The 16,518-nt window shown below is 51.2% G+C and overlaps 2 long non-coding RNA genes across 2 annotated transcripts; both read left to right on the top strand.

Moving 5' to 3' along the window:
• The first annotated feature begins 1,899 nt into the window (after positions 1-1,899).
• Positions 1,900-4,914, top strand: LOC123807625. Its single transcript, XR_006783678.1, has 3 exons — positions 1,900-1,962; positions 2,425-2,516; positions 4,692-4,914. It is a non-coding gene; the product is annotated as an uncharacterized LOC123807625 (long non-coding RNA).
• A 2,776-nt stretch (positions 4,915-7,690) lies between these two features.
• LOC123807702 lies at positions 7,691-14,282 on the top strand. Its single transcript, XR_006783687.1, has 3 exons — positions 7,691-7,998; positions 10,612-10,703; positions 13,555-14,282. It is a non-coding gene; the product is annotated as an uncharacterized LOC123807702 (long non-coding RNA).
• The last annotated feature ends 2,236 nt before the right edge of the window (positions 14,283-16,518 follow it).

Raw genomic sequence — 16,518 nt, 5'->3', positions numbered from 1 at the left:
GGCTTTTACAACATGCGGCCGCTTCTGGGGCACGGAGGTCTGTGGTCTTGCCTGGTCCCGTCTGCCCGTGTTCCATGCTGCTCCCACCCCTCCCGCCTTCTAGACTCACTCACCTCACTAAGCGGAAATGCCCGATAGCTCTCCAGCACAGCCTCCTGCTGCGACAGTTGTAGACATTTTTAGTCTCAGAGGCAATGGGTTAAAATAACTCACTAAACCCCTACTGCCGGCATCCCAGTTTCATCTTCCCTCTATTTCTGCATTTCGTAGATTCTGGAATCTGCTGGGACCCCCTGACATTCTGAGCCACTCAGAAGGATCTGTGCTAAATTCTTTCCTACGACACAGGTGACGCAGGGGCTTCCTCAACTGCGGTCGCGCTCTGGGGGCAGCCGCCCACGTGGAAACACTAGCTGCTGGCATCTGTGGGCAGAGGCCCAGCAGGCCATGTGGGGAGCTCTGCGCTCCAATAAGAAACTGTTTAAGGAGGCAGACCACTGATTCTCTGGCCTCTGGTTCACAGGTATTCACCACTTTTAGGTACCTCAAATCCACCTGTGTACTTACGTGACTCCGCTCAGTGATACCAGAAGCAAGACAAAGTGCAAGGACCAAAGTCACTAGTGCCTGGGGCACAGGACAGGTGGGACACGGAGGAACAGTTGCGGGGACGGTTGTGGGAACCTGCCTCCTGCCCCAGGAATGCTCCAGTCCTGCCCCGGGGCCTGCCCATGGACGCGTGCGCCCAGAAAGATGCAACCAGCGGAGGGGACTTTCCCCAGATGCCCGGTTACCGGTGTTCCTGCAGGGGCCCGTTTGAGCTTCTTCTCTTCCTGGGCCAACGCCGCAGAGTTCGAGCGTCAGCGTCATTGTCAGTTATGATAACTGGCAGTGGAAGTCACGGTGGCTGCTCTTTATACGACTTGTTGGCTTTTGCCCATTTTCCCTGTACAGTAAGTGCTTAAATCAGCTAGCCGATATCACAGAAACCTGTATTTTGAACCTGAACTTTCTAAATTCTCACTGATCTGTGGAATGTCATTAGCCAAGGTACTATTCTTTTAAAATGTGACATGATAGTCACCAAATTCTAACAGCCAATCCCTGTGTCCGGAGACTATCCCACAGGAGGGAAGAACTCCTAAATTCCAGGTTCCTAATTCTAATCTGGGTTTCACCACGTGCAAACTTGATCACCATGCTGGATGGCTCCTGACTTATCTTCCTGGTGTGTGCATTTGGGAGCAATGTTAGGACCTACGCAAAGTAAGACTAATCTGCCTCTGGCTGAAGGAAGGCCAGACTAATCACCTCCGTGTGCTCTTCTCGGTTGGTCCTGCTTAACTCCCAAAACGTAAGACACAACTGTCATCTAGAAATAAGAGGGAAAGGCACAAAAATCCCTGTGTCGGCCTCTTCTGAAGCTGCTTGTTGTAGACAAGTTCATGGTTCATTCATTGTGAAGGGCGTCATTTTTCATGGGAGCCTAAGATCATCTGGGAGAGTGAGGAAAAACAGAGACCTCACCCCAGGCTCTGTGGGACCGTAAGTTAGGGTTGGCGGGCCACACCCCCGTGACAGAGGAGGGGAACGTCAGGTGAAGTCCCTGCCTGAAGACCAGACCTCCTTTGGGAAGAAGACTTGTTTTTATTCAAGCTTTGGCCAGAGAGGAAAGCCCCGCAGCGTCACCTACCAGAGTTCAGTTTGGTCACCCCACAGTGGAGCCGAGAACATGGGGGTTTTATCAGTCATGAGACAGCACTGTGACCTGGACGGGGACCTGAATCAGCAGGGTCACCCTAGAACCGAAGGCAAATCTCACTGGTCAGACCGGGCAGGACCTGTCCCCAGTAAGAGCGCATGACCTGGTGACGCAGCCACGGCTGTGCATTTAAGAGGTTTTGGAAGCGTGCTCTGGACATCTGGAGACGGAACAGAGCCTGGGGAGGGGAGTCCTAAGAGGTAGGTGACGGTTTCCATTCTACTAGGTTTCATTCTACGCAGCGCTAGAGTGATCAGTGGAAAAACGAAAGGTTATTTTGTGACTGCGAGTGTACCCGAGGTCAAGTAGCAGGTCATAATGCAAGTTACATGAGAGTAAGTGAGGAAAAAAGTCATATAAACTCTTCTTGGTTTTCTTCATAGATCGAACGTCCATCAACTGTAGTCACTCTTACTTTTACCATTGTCCCCACTAGTTTTTCCCAGAGTCTTTGAGGGTAACAAAAGAAACTCCTCCAGCTATGCACCATTGTTCTCGTCCACTTCCTGTGCATTCACTGCTCAGTACACGATTTAACTAGAACTCGTCACAGTCGGACATTCTCTCCCTCAGGTAGTCACCCCGATAAGACCTACCAGATGACGGCTGAAACTACTTTTCATTCAACAGCATTCTTCAGCCATTTGTTTTCTCCCTTCCAGAAGTCTCCAAAGAGGTCTCCACGGAACCAGCCCCATGAAGCTGTTGTACATTCTCCTCTTCGTCGTCTTCCTCATGTCTGAAGTGACGCCAGGTACACCCACCCTCCTCCTTAGCATCTCCTTCTCCTCTCTGAATGCTGTTTCCCCCGTTCACCTGCTCCCCTTGCCCAAGGACCCCCAGTTCCCTGGAGCCCGTGCAGGAATGCTCACCCAGGAACGATGAGACAAGGAAACTTCTCGAGTGGGCCCCTGGGCTAGCCCCTTCAGGTTTGCACCTGAGGCGTGGAGAGGCCCCTGCTGACCTGAGAGCAGGAATGGGAAAAACCAACCCGCTTTCTTGTCTACCAGATGATGCCCTGACACACGCACTGTCCTCTCGTAAAGCTTCCACCTCCAGGTGGCAATTTCTAGTTCACCCTTTCCCTCATTCTACGGGTGTTGTGTTTCATGTCTGGCTATAGGAGCAGGAAAAGAAGAAGCTTAGAGATTTTATAGGAGGCTGCAATGCATGCACTTAGAACCATGGCGTTTGGAAGAAACGCAGAGGTGTGTTCTTCTCCCTATGTCATGGAAGTGCCAGGTGTCACAGAACAGCTCAGGGTTTTATTTACACTTGGATCGGGGTGAGAAAAGGTGGCTTGTAAGGGTGAGCCCTGTGGGGTCTGGCAGGGCACGGAGGGGGCCGGACCTGCCCCCCGCACACAGTGACTCTCCTGTCTGCTTTGTGTTCACCCACCTTAGTCCTCGCCCTCCACCCCAACTACTTCCCTCCTCTGATATTCTGCGTTAAGATAAATCCATTCACCTAGTCAGACATTTCGCTCCGTCTCCCGGCTCAGGGCTCCTTGCGCTCCTTCACGAATTGACAGGTAAGCACTAAGGGGACAGGAGCTGGACCCAGAGGGATTCCCCCAGCCACTGTCCTCTCTGCTTTGGCTTCACAAGAGCCTGCTCACTGTGACTCACTGGGAGTCAGGATCGTTTGGTTGCAACCCTCAGAACAGTGGCCCCAGCCAATTGCCTCCCTGGGCTGCTTTTCTATCAAAGCAACAGAAGGGCAGGTGGTGGGGGTGCTATGGAGAAGCACAGGGAGAGGGCTGGCAGGTTGCCTCCCAGGACACCCTGCTGGTCACAGCCCCAGGGCACAGGGATGGGAGGGATTCCCAGCGGCAGGTGGCCTGTCTGTCCAAGCTCCTTGGGCGCAGTGGCTCCGATGAAGCCGAGGACAAGGCGGGTGGCCCTCTCCCGAGAGCCTTGGCATCTGGTGTGAGGATGGGCCACAAGAAGCCCTCACCAGCGGGTCTGGGGAAGCTCTCCACTGGAAGCCCAGTCCACCCACTTCTCCAGCAGGGTGTGGCCGGGATGGGCCGGTTGAATAAAGCAGACACAGGGCTGAGCTCCATGGGTGGGTGGAGTTGGGGGTTGTGAGCCCATCTCCAGCCTTGGTGTTGATTCCTTAGGGGTAGGAACGGCCCTACGGCCAGTCTGGGGCCAGTGACAGACAGCCAGCCTCTGGGGGCTCTGCCGCCTGGGCTCCAAAGTCAGTCACCTCTGTTAATGACCTTGGGGGACAGGCTGGATGAAGGGGGCTGCATAGACCCTTCCTTCTTGGGGCTGAGTGCAGACTCTCACCTTCAAAGAAGCAGGAAGGGGGTCTCTTTCAAGCCTGGCCTTGAGTCGGGTAAGCACCTCAGCTGGTGCCCCTGCGTCTTCTGGGTCTTTTCCTTTAGAGCCTTGAATTTAGGTCTTTGATTTTACTTTTAAGACACAGCTGTCAAATCCTGAAGGTGGGGCTTGAGCCTGGGAAACTTCAGGATGAACTTGTGGGTGAAATTCAGAGGGTTGCTGACATGCCTCAAAGTCCTCGGGGCATGTCCTGTGTGTTTGCGTGCTTGGATAAACACATATGTAGCCCCTCAACCTCAGTGTCTGCTTCTAAAGGACAGTATCTGACAATTCTGGAAGGACACCTGCGGGGACACTCGGGGGTCTGTGGCATATCAACCCATGAGGAACATTGGAAGCGTCTCATCCCAGCCTCCAAATAACAGCACAAACTTTGCTGTCCATAACCAGCTCTCAGACATGGGCATGGTCCTCCTGTTGAACAGACAAGGGACAAGGTGGGGACGAGCAGGTGCCTAATTCCCTCATGAGCAATGAGCAGTGAAGTTTGGGGTTTCCTGGTTGTACTGAAGTGTTTCTTCCCCTGCACAGGGAGCTTGGACCTTTCTTCTCCCAAACAAGTGTTTTTGTTCTTTCTACAGCTTATGGGCACGGTACAGTGCATACTTGGTGTGACTGGGATGTAAGTGTGTGCCTGAAGAGGAAAAGAAACTGCATCATGCGCATGCCTGGCATGTGCCCTGGAAGAAGCTTCTGCTGTTTGAGAATAAAGTGAACCCGAGAATTCACGTTTCATGCCCTGACCCCGTGTTCAGTAAACTGAAGGGCTCATGTTTAACATGTCCACTCTGAGTTAATTCTTCATTCACTGATTCGATTCTTTTGTCAACACCAGTTGGCCACCTGCTGTGGGCTAGGAACTGTAGAGGTGGCTGGGGGATAGGCTCAAGGTCCCTTTGAAGATGCACACAGACACGGGCATCTTCTCCAAGTTGGGCGGATCAAGAATATCTTCCCCAGTGAATATGAGCTGAATCTTAAAACGATGAGAAAGAGTTAGCCAGGGAAAGCCGAAGGAGAGAGCGCGAGGTGCCAGAAGGAAGAGAACAAAGGAGACGAGGATCCCCGGCCACACACATGACTCAGGGGCATGGCCCACGGATGGGGGACGTGAGATTCTCGGGAGAATGTTACTTTATCGTTTAAGCTACGGGGAAACAGGGAAGACTTTTAGATGCCATTGAGGATATTATGCGAGCACAGAAGTGTCCGAGTGGGAGGTGAGAGGGCAGGAAGGAAGACACTGCCGGAGACAAGACTTGGAGGTCAGTCACCGAGAAGCTCCTTGGGAGGAGAAGCGGGAGGAGTTGGTCCCTGCGGGTGAGGAGCGAGGAGGGAGGTTGCAGCTACGTGGGACTCGCTGGGAGAGGGGGAGCTCCCAGAGCAGGGCCTCTGGGCTAGAGTTCGGAGGAGAGAGGGTGATTTCTGACCGCAGGGCTGGCATGGGTTGTTGTGGCAGCCGCCAGGCTGGGCTTCCAGCAGAGATGGACAGGCAACAGAGGACAGAGGGCTGGACGGCGGAGGGGCCGAGGAGAATGGCAGGTTGAGGTGCACCCTGGAGGAGCGGCACCTGCGGCCACTCCGGGAAACCGAGCTCCTAGTTCCATTCCAGCCACAGTGCCGCCAACTCAGGACGGCCTGAGGCCTCTGGGGTTAAACCTTTCCTGAGGACCAGTCCAGCCCCAATGTCTATGGCAAGGGTCAGGCCTAACTTAATAACTAATTAGGTTTGTTACACCTATTAACTCAGTGATGAAGTCGACTTATTAGAGTACTACATTATCCGGCCCATTAAATAGTACCATTTGGCCTCTGATAGTGTAACTTCTGCAGTGACATCGATGGTGGGGTTCCCCCGTGGTCCCTGGATTACAGAGGACAGGCATTGTACAACTTCTCACTCATCTGGGGCTCCCTCACTGATGCGTGGCTTCATGCCCTCGTCTGTGAGGGGAGCGTGCTCCGGGCCCCGGCAGAGGTCAGAACACGCCTCTGTGGTCACGCGTCATACGTCAGTTCCAACATCCCTCCCTGTTTCAGACGTCCTGACATCTCGGCTCTCTTTCCCGTGTCACTAGGTCAGTGTTCCAGCCGACCGAGCACTCCTAGCAGCTTGAGCAAAGCTACTGAGCCCGGAATCACTGACTCCATGTGCCCATATACTGCCCCGATCCAATGGTCTCTCATCTCCTTTCTGCTGCGACAGCCTCAGGATGAAATAAAAAAATGTATCAGTGGGGTCCACACTTGCAAAACCTTACAGTTCCTTTGATGTGCGCAGCAGGTCTTCATGGGGAGAGCTTCTGCAGTCTTTCAGATTGCTGTCCCCATGATCCAGGAGCAATGAGACATTGGCAAGGCGTGTCTGCAGAAACGGCCTGGAGGCCTCTGTGTCAGGGGAGGTCACGGCAGAGACTTTGGGCGAGAGGAGGCTAAGCACCCCTCAGGAAGGGGTGCTAAGATCTGGGAGTTCAAGGTATTAGAAGGATCAGAGTCCACCCAAATGTCCCTGTCCCAACTTCAGGTCCCCTCCTCCTTGTTAAGCTCCATGTTTTTCATGTGAGGTTAGGTAGGGCTCCAAAGTTCACCTGGCTTGTCAGTCAGCAGCCTCTCCTATCCCACGTTGGGCTGATGTTTCAGAGACACACACTCGGTCACTACGAGAGCGAGTAGAGGCCTTCTGTGATGGCAGGGGGAGAGGCCGTCCGTGTCTCTGACTCTGCTCAGCCTGGTGGTGCCAGAGCAGGCGCGGGGTCCTGAGGGCTGCGTGGGGGAAGGAAGCTGGTGCTTGCCCCTTGGCGCTTGTACGTTTTCGTTTAATGCATCTGTTTTCAGCTCACGGCCTCACGACCCCTTTGTGCTACCCAGGGTTCCAAGTCCACCACCTTCCTGGTTCAGCATTTCCAAAAAGTAAACTCTCCACCTTCGACTGAGGTGGGGACAGAGCGTCACAAGCTAGGGAAGGGGGTGTCGGGGCCAAATTTCTCCTTGTTTGGGCTTCCGGTCACTTCCGCCGTCTCTGAGTTCTGGTTCTGGGGACCGATGCCTAAGTGCCCACTGAAATCTTTCTGCTCCTTGGGGCCTTCCAACTAACTTGTTTCCCTGGCTCTTCAGGACTGCTTGACACCCAAGAGTCTTTAAGGGACATGAAAATGCGAACATAATCTCAGGAACCTTTCCACATACAAGGCACATTCCCCTCTGCCCCTCAAAGCTCTTTTCCTCAGTCCAGAGGTGCACAGACAGACGTGAGCAGATCCCAGGCCGCGAGGAGAACCACAGTTGCAATAGTCCAGGTGCAGAAACTCAGAGCGGGAGGAGACAAGAGGTCCTGTCCGCAGTCAATCAGCTCAGTAGCGGAGTGAGCACACTTCGAACCTAGGGGTTCCCCTCCCGTTCCCTCTAATAAGCACGCTCTCAGACACACCCGGCGCAGGCCCCACGTGAGTGGAGGGGATTTTATTGGAAGTCGGTGGCGGCGGTCGCTCGTGCTGGGGGCGGGGAAGAGGGGTGTCGCCCGGCCAACCCTAGACTCTGCAGCAGTGCTTGCTCCGGCTCCTGCACTCGGCCGGCAGGATGGAGCAGCCGTGGGTTCTCTGGTGCCTGCAGACGCCGCCCATATTCTCACACTGCTGGTTCTTGTTTTCTTTCTTGTGTCCTGCAAAGGAAGAGGTGAAAACAAAAAACCACCAAAAAGAAATGAAGGCATGCTGAACCCGAACCACGAACTCCCCTTGTGCGGTGAGAATCTGAAAACCACTGGCCACGGGACAAAATTAACCCTCTCCCTGCTCTGGCGTGACCTGGGGGCCGAGAACGGCTTTCACGGTTTTTACGTGGCAGGGAAATACACAGAAGAAGAGGAATGTCGGACGATTCATGAAAACGGTATGGCATGCAGATTTTAGTGCCTGTGGCTAACTTAACTTCATAGGAAGACAAGCGCCCCCTTCGTCTCCACCTCACCGGTGGTGGCCTTCCGTCCGCAGCCGCGCAGGCCAGCTGTCGCGGCAGTGACCCGCGGCCCACAAAGCCCAGCGTGTGGGTTACACTCCGCCCTCCCCGCCGACAGCTGGCCCACCTCTGCAGGGAGGGTCTTTCCTTTGCAGATGAAGACACTTTAGATCAGAGATCCACTCTCCATGTTCGTCTACAAAAGCTTCCTAAAGTGCCTTTTTCTTGGTCCAAAGGGCAAAGTGCGACAAGCACGGAGCCCAGGTGAGTGAGACGGGAATTGTGCGTCCTCACTCCTGGGTGCAGCGAGGCCGCGGTCACGGCCCGTGGTGCGCACGTGCGCTCCGGCTCCGGGCGAACTGAACCGGCAGGGGCCCGGTTGGTGGGGGTGGGGGGCACTCCAGCAGTTCAGAAGGCATCCTGGGGAGGAGACGGAGTCTCAGTCCGGACTAGAGAGAGCAAGAGAGAGAGACCGGCTGGCGGGCACGAGGAAGCCACGGAGAAGGAGTGTTTCTGGGCGAGTCAGTGGCTGTGGAAAGGCCCCATGTTGGGGTGGGGAGCCAACTCTGCCAGGGATTAGGATTCCTGGCTTCCAGGTCTGGATCTGCCTCAACTGCAGCTTTCCCCTGGAAGCCGCGGACTCGCCTCATTTTTCATAAGGAGGCAAGGTCAAAATAATGATTAATTATGTATGCAATTCAGATGTATTTATATCCATATTACACCTATGGACATGCATTTACAATTAATATCATTCCTATTATCATATAAATATGAATATACATTCATGTACAGAGGCGGGCAAAAGTAGGTTTACAGGTGTAATAGAAATAAATAATACAATAAGTAATGAATAATACAAGAATGAACGGTGTTCCGCATACTGACACCTGTAAGCCCACCCCGTACGCCCATGTCTATACTTATATTTGCACTTATGTGTCCAGGTTTGTACCTACTGTGTGCCTATTTCCATGAGGCTGTCCACCATACAGGCCCGGCTATCCATTTTCCTGACACAGAGTAGGCTTCACTTTCTGAGTGACTGGGTGGGGCCGCAGGACGTGCCTGGGTCATCAGCTCGGAGCAGAAGTGACATGCCCTCTGGAGCCTGGAGGTGCAGCGTGGGACTCCGGGGAGCCCTCACCTCCAACCCAGGAACCAGCCACGTTCCCACTGGTGGCGGCTCGGGCAGCCGGGCCTGGGCAGCCGGAGTGCGCAGAGCACCTCTCTGGCCGCTATTAATTTGTACTCTGACAAGAACGAAAACTTTGCTCCTCTGAGATGCCAAAGTTCAGACGTTGCCCTCACCAGGGCACAACCTGGCACGTGTCAACAAATGCATGAAGTTGCCAAGTGAAATGCAGGACACCCATTTAAGTTTGAATGTCAAATACACAAGAACAAGACTTTTAATATAATAACTATGTTCCAATAGGTATTGCATGGATCATAGTCATACTAAAAAGTGTTCTTGTTTTACATGTAATTTAAAAAAAATTTAAAGATTTTATTTGTTTGTTTTTAGAGAGAGAGGAAAGGAAGGAGAAAGATTGGGAGTGCTTGTCTCTCCTGTGCCCGCTACTGGGGGGCTGGCCCGCAATCCAGGCAGGTACCCTGACTGGGAATCAAACCTGTGACCTTTAGGTTCCCAGGCAGATGCTCAATCCACTAAGCCACACCAGCCAGGGCTTACATGTAATTTAAAACAATAAGTTTATTTTTTCTGGGAAAATGTTAATCTATCATCATTATCAGTGGTGGGCAAACTTGGGAAAACCTTTTTAAGTTCTTCACGCTTTTCCTTCCTTATTTGTCAGGTGGAGTGCGTTGTGCACACTATGTCTCTCTCAGCTACAATGTTAGTCGGTTGTTCCATATTTCAGTGCCTCAGTGGATTAAGAGACACTTTGGGTCCCTCTACTCTGGGCTCCTAGGTCAGCCACTGGCTCATCCTACCAGATGGATCTACAGTTTACCTGGTGCCATCTGGGTAAGACACACGAGGAGGAGGAAGAGAAGGGACAGGAGCCTCATGGTGGGAAGTGAGTTCTTGGGTTACAGGAAGAACTGGCCGTGTCTGGTGGTGGCTCCTTGTTCAGTGCACATCAGTGGAGGCAGGTGATCTGTGAAAGAGTTTGAACCGCTCAGCCAGAGACAAGAAGCCTGTCTTCCCAATGAAGGTGTTCAATTGAGGCTCGGCTGTAATTTGAGGAGGTTTCGTCTATAGACACGTGGGTACAGACCCAAGTTTCTGCCTGACCACAAGGAAGACCTTGAGAGTAAGTCAGCATTTCCTCCTTGATTCTCACTTCTGCTTAGGACTTGGAGGTTTGGTACTTTTTCTGCTTGAGAAACACAATAGTTTAAAAACTGAGTTGATTCGGCAAATTATGCAGTCATTCATTCATCTTTATGGCAGATGTCTATACCCCTTTATGGCAAGTGAGTTTCTTGTTTATGAATATGATGACCATCTCCCTTTTTAGGAGGTAAATAAGGAGGTGAAATTTTGTAAATGAAAATAATCTCTCCTTTTTTACTCAGTCTTTTTTACTTTTGGCTACCTATTTCAAAGAGCGTGGATGCATCCCAGACAAGCTCTCACCATGCCAAACTCTCACAGAGGTCACGAGCAGGTAAGACTTTGGGGACCACAATACTTCTTCTTCTTTCTTGTTAATGTTTAAACAATTAAATTAATTGGGGTAACATTGGTTAAGTAAGATTATATCAATTTCAAGCATAGCATTCTGTAATAAATCATCTGTACATGACATTGTGTGCTCACCACCCAGAGGGCAGTGTCCCTTTGTCACCATGTGTTTGAGCCCTTCTGCCCTCTTCAACCTTTGTCCAACCCCCTTTCCCGCTGGTGCCCACCACACTGTTGTCTGTGTCTGTGACTCGGCTTGTTTGTTGCTTTGTGTTTTATATCCCACGTGTGAGTGACATCCTGTGGTTCTTGCCTTTTGAAGCTCACATATTTCACTTAGCATGATCCTCTCAGGATCCACCCCTGTCATCCCAGTGACAGTATTTTTTAATACAGGTTTTACGTCAATGCATTATTGTGATAAAGCCCAGAAGAATCCCAGGTGATGCATTGAAATTCTCCTCCATCTCTGCCTCTCTATCTCAGTTCTACTTTACCTTGTTATATGTCTCCCTTTTTCACTATGCCACGAATTTCTAAAATAACAAGTCCTGTTACTATCTCACATTCTCAGCACCTTGAACAGGGTGCCTGGCATAGAAAAAGTAGTCAAACATTTGTTTAAATGAATGAGTGCTAGTACAGCAGAACTGATTTGTGAGTGAGTCAAAAAATGGATGCATGGGGGAAATAATCTGGGAGGGAAGGAAGGGAAAAAAGGAAGGAGGGAAGGAAGGAGGAAGGAAGAAAGAAAGGAATAAAGGAAAAGAAGGAGACAGAGAAAATCTGATTTCCCTACTTATCTGAAAACAGCCAGTAATACTAGGGAGGAGAAAGGTACATTATGACTAAGAAACAAACGTCAAAGAACTCATCGGAGCAATGAAGTAAGCAGTAACCTTTGGGGGAATGAAAACAAAAGGAATTCCACTTAATAGTTAAAGAGCTTTGGGGTCAGATTGACCTTGGTTCACAGTCCTTCATCTGCCACTTATTAGCTGAGTGATCTTGAAGTAGCCTTTTGAAGCTCCAGTTCTACCTGTATCTTTGATGAGGAATGAAGTACCACACTCCCGTGTCCCATGTGAGAAACTGGGAGATCAGTGGAGTCAGTGGCTGGCTGGTGCCTCTCCATGCAGAGCTGTGCTGGAGCTGAGGTTCCTGCCAGGGAGCCATTCCAATGCAAGAAGGGCTTCCCAGGCAACCTCTGGGTTTCAGAAATGACACAAGAGGTTGGTTCCTTCCATTAAGGTACAGAGTGTCTCAGAAAAACACTGCAATTTAAAAGTTGAATTTGACCAAATTTTCTTTCTTGCTGGAGCAAAGGTGAAAGGAGAGTTTTGAATCTTTTCATCAGTATTTGAATTTTTCACTAAATAGAGACCAATTTTAGTTTGGTGATATTCACTTAAAAATAGAGTAAGTGGGGTAATCTGTTTAAATAAGTCACACTTAATTCTACACAGTAGCTCTGAGGGACTTACTTCCTTGACTCTAGCAAAATAATAAGTGTAATAATAATATTAATAGAACAAAGTGTATAGAATGAAAGCTTTTGTCCACTTTCCTACCCCCTATGCTTGTACACTGAAAGCAATCATTTTTATTGACTCCCTAAATATTATGATTTATTCCCACCTCTTCTTCTCCCACATGAACACCCACCTTGCAATAGGTTCCTGCACCCTTCACAGGCTGTCTGCTGCTGTCCTTCCAGGCAGGGACACCTAAGAGCAGCTGCCCATTGCCACATAATTAGGGTTGGGTCATGTCACGTCACAGTGGGCAGAGAAAGGGCTGAGTGAGGTCAGCATGCATTATGATTCCTCTGGACAGGGGTCAGTTTGGTGCAGAGGTGGGGGTGAGTCAGACTTGAGTGATGTCACCTCCCAAGAGAAGGTGGGAAGTGGGGACTGTAGACACTCCCTCCAAAGGGTGTTGCTCAAACAACTAAGCACAGACAAGAGGCAGGTGAGACCAGCATCTCTGTGCTCCCCCTGCCATCTCTGTTGTCTTCCTTCTGGTGTCTGTTCCCCTGTTCTGTGTCCCATGCTCGGTCGTCTTCCTGCACATGTACCTCCAAAAGGACTGCTGTGCTACACCCCTGACCTTCCCCATGTTGTGTCCCCCTGGAGAGACACACTGTGTCTGACTCTTCATTGCCACCAAATGGGTCACAATGAATAAAGCCATGTTGTCCTCAAAGAGCAGTTCATAGATGAAGTGGACCAAGTCCACTCCGCAGAGGTTTTATAGCCAAAGGGAGAATTGGAGGTTGACCCACAGGAACCAAAAAGAAGGGAGGACTTGGGTGGCCTACAGGATGGAGGGGTCCCTTCCAGTGGGGAGCAGGTGTGGGGCCCTTGGGGAGAGGGTGCTCTGTGGGGCTTGGGTGAAGGAGGCACTTGTTGGGAGGATGAGATGGGGCAGGTGAGGGCTCACGGGGCTGGAGGAAGCGAGAGGCAAGTGTGCATACTAGGGAAGCACAGGGGTCACTGGGGAGCTCAGGTGACCCAAAGGGGCCCCTGAACCAGAAAAACAGAAGAAGAGAGCAGCATGGGGTCCCTGAAGGTCAGTAGGGGAGCTTCCAAGGGGCCCTCCAGGGATTTTGGATCGGCTGGTGCAATCCATCTCTGCACAGTAACTAGGATGACAAAAGGGCAAGATTCTTGGTTTTTGAACCAAGCAGTTCTACTTTATTTGGATTTGATGTCTTTGCAAAGGGCACATTTCTGACTTCTCTGTGACAACTGGTTCTTAGTTTTCAAATTACTTTCGTAGGCAGCATTTTACTCCAGGCACGAAACAATTGCCTATTGCTCTTCTATTTCCAGGGCAACGGAATGGCAAGCATCGACCTCCTCTCCTCCCGCAGACACCAAGACGTGGAAACTTAGAAGAACCTGGAAGGAAAATAAAAAGGGCCAAAGAGTGTCAGAAATGAAAGCAATCTGAGTCTGTGGGTCCTACAGTGAATCCTCAAGGTGGTGGTCACTGCATTATGATAATAACAGATGAGTCTGCAAAGTTAGGATCCCCTTTCCAGACAGATGAGAACTGCTGAGGTTCAAGAGGTTCCTTACGTTTCTAGAACCAGCTGCTTAAAGTCTCCGAGCTGGGGGCCTAGGGACGGGTGGGACTAGACAGAGCCTGTGCCCGTTGAGGACCTCCAACAGAGAGTCACCAGGAAGCCCTGCAAGGTCAGGTTTGCACACAGCCCAGTGGTTTCAGCATCAGAAACAGCCAGCAGGTGTCTATTTTTAACCTTTGTTTTCCTAATCATTTCCTCAGTGAAGTATGGGAGCTGAGATAGAGCTTAGGGGTAGGGATTGTTGAAGGAGAGCCTAATGACTGAGGAACTGACCATTGGAAATAAAGATCGCTTCTAGGACTCCTTCTGTAGGAGTGTTTCTCATCTCTGGGAAGTATGGGAGACCTCTCACTTCCTCGATTCTCTCTTCCTGGCCTTTTCAGTCTTTCTGCCTTCCTTCCCCTCTTCTTGCTCTTCCCTCCTCCCTCCCTGATACTGTTCTGTGTTGGAATACAGCCATGGACAAATGAATAAAACCACAACTTTCCAACAGAGTTTTTGAAAGGTAATCGGTGACTTAACGTCTCTGCCTCCCACTTCTCTTCCCCTCCTTACCCAATTCCTCCTTTCCCCTTCTAGTCCATTTCCGTAACATCAAAGACAAAGTCAAGCGTGGGCAGCCAGCTGTCAGAGCTCCAAGCCCTGAGCCAAGAGCAGCCCTGTCAGGCATGCGTCGTCATGGATCCTGAGGTCGAGAAGGCAAAGGCACAGATGTCTCCCCAAACAGTGGCTGCCCACGTCCAGGATGGGCTTTGTTATTGTCTAGGTTACTGGAGACTCCACCCTTCAGTATAAGACTTAGAAAGTGGCACTCTACGCGTCTGACCTTAGACAAAGTCCAATTTCTTGCTTGTATTAAATAAGAAAAGCTACCCAACAGAGGCCACCTCTGTTAGCAGCATCTGACCCTGGAGCTCGGTGAGTAGATGATGTTTACGAGCTGGAAAGGGCCTTCGGAGAGGCTCAGGGAAGGTTCTGCACCTCCTTCCCTTGCGGCGATGGGCAGGGCACTCGGATCTCAGGAACAAGGGAGACACTCTCTTTGGTCTAAGAGTGTGTGTAGAAGAGAAAAGACGGAGAAGGGAGGGATGGGGGTGGGGAGACAGAAGAAGACAGGGGAGAGAGAGAAGGTGAAGGAGGGAGATGAGGGCACAGAGAGGGACTGCCCTGTCTTTCCCACCTGTGCGGCCCCCTGGCTCTGCCCTGCTCACCTGGCACAGACAGCAGGAGCACGGAGAGGAATGCAAGCAGAAGGTGGTGGATCCTCATGCTGGCGGCTGGGAAGCTGAGCAGCTGAGTGGATGGGAAGCGGAGCCTTGCCCTTATATAAGGCTCCAGGTTCCCGCAGAGTTCAGCGGGGGCTGCAACTTGGGTGACTTCAGAGTAACTAAATTGTTCAAATCACCTGTTCCTCATGAGCAAGTCCTTCAGAGCACAAAGTATACCTACTCCTCTGTATGCAAACTGGGAGGGGGAAACTCTCAGAGAACCTTCAGGTGGGGTAAGGACACAAGCAGGGTGGGGCTGTCTCCGCACAGGAGTAAACTTTCTGGAACTCATGTGCTTGCCTCGTGCAACTTTGAATCTGTCAATGCTGTTTCCTGTACAGTCTCAGGCCATACTAGGAACCAGGTCTCTCTGTAGTAATTGTGAGGGACAAGAGACAGGTGGGCCTGAGCCTCCAGAGGCTATCAAGGATGGTGACATTCAAGTGGAAAATGTCCAAAATTTACCATCATCCCAGGTGGCAGGTGATGAGACTGGTACTGTAGAGGACCAGTATGTTTCAGTCAGGCAGATGTGACTCGGCTCTGTATGGGAAACCTACAGAAGCGAAGTGGTGGGCAGGAGCCAGACCTTCAAACCGACTTTTCCCGTGGGAATCAGGCCTAGAAAATGCATACCGACTGTGATGGCTTGCTCTTCCTAAAACTCCATCACCCTGGTCTGAAACAACAAATGTGTATCATCCATCTTCCAGGTAGTTTCCAAAGCCTGTGTGAATTCTCCCAAGGACAGAGCTAATCAGCTTGCTGCCATTCCCCTCTGTATGTTATTTTCACTTCCTTGGTTGTATCTAAAATGTAGACAACAATATTCTGTGTAATAGATAATGAATGTCTCTCCGATGTAAGCCCCGAGGAAACAATAAAAGCCTGCGTAGGCAAGGGTTGGGGCGCTCTCCTCTGAGGGAGTGGCCGAGGCACTCATAGACACGCTCCCCTTGAGAGAGTAGCCGTGCCGTCCCCTTTCCTCCACAGGACTGCTGTCGTCTGTGCGTTTATTTTCTCTTTCAGCCACAAAAGGAGGACCCGGCTGGCCTGAGTCCGCCCAACATACATGCTGTGTTTTTCTTACTCAGAGGTAAAAGGGAGGGTGAAATGGTGACCCCACCTGTCTCCTCGGAGTCTCTGTATCACAAAGCAAGGGCAGCCCTTGTAGCTTAGGGTCACTCAGATACTCAGGGGACATGCAGCTGTACCTGACAGCAGTGCTGGGAGCCAGTGAGTTGTCCTGTCCTCAGACATGTCAAGACTGGGCTCTCCCTGTCATTTGGGTCCAGTGGGGACTCTTGGAGGGAATGGCAGGAGCTCCACACCCTCTCTGTCCTCGATGGCACCCGGTTCTGAATACACCCATGACCTCAGGCTCTGAGACCCAGCCGAGTAAACAGTGGTCCCAGTAGGGACAGCCCTGTGCCCCATGC

Source organism: Phyllostomus hastatus, unplaced genomic scaffold (genome assembly GCF_019186645.2).
Source record: "Phyllostomus hastatus isolate PE091 unplaced genomic scaffold, TTU_PhHast_1.1 phas_scaffold_46, whole genome shotgun sequence".
In the NCBI taxonomy this organism is placed as follows: domain Eukaryota; kingdom Metazoa; phylum Chordata; class Mammalia; order Chiroptera; family Phyllostomidae; genus Phyllostomus; species Phyllostomus hastatus.
The sequence above is the reverse complement of the archived record's forward strand: the minus strand, read 5'-3'. Positions and strand labels throughout refer to the sequence as shown.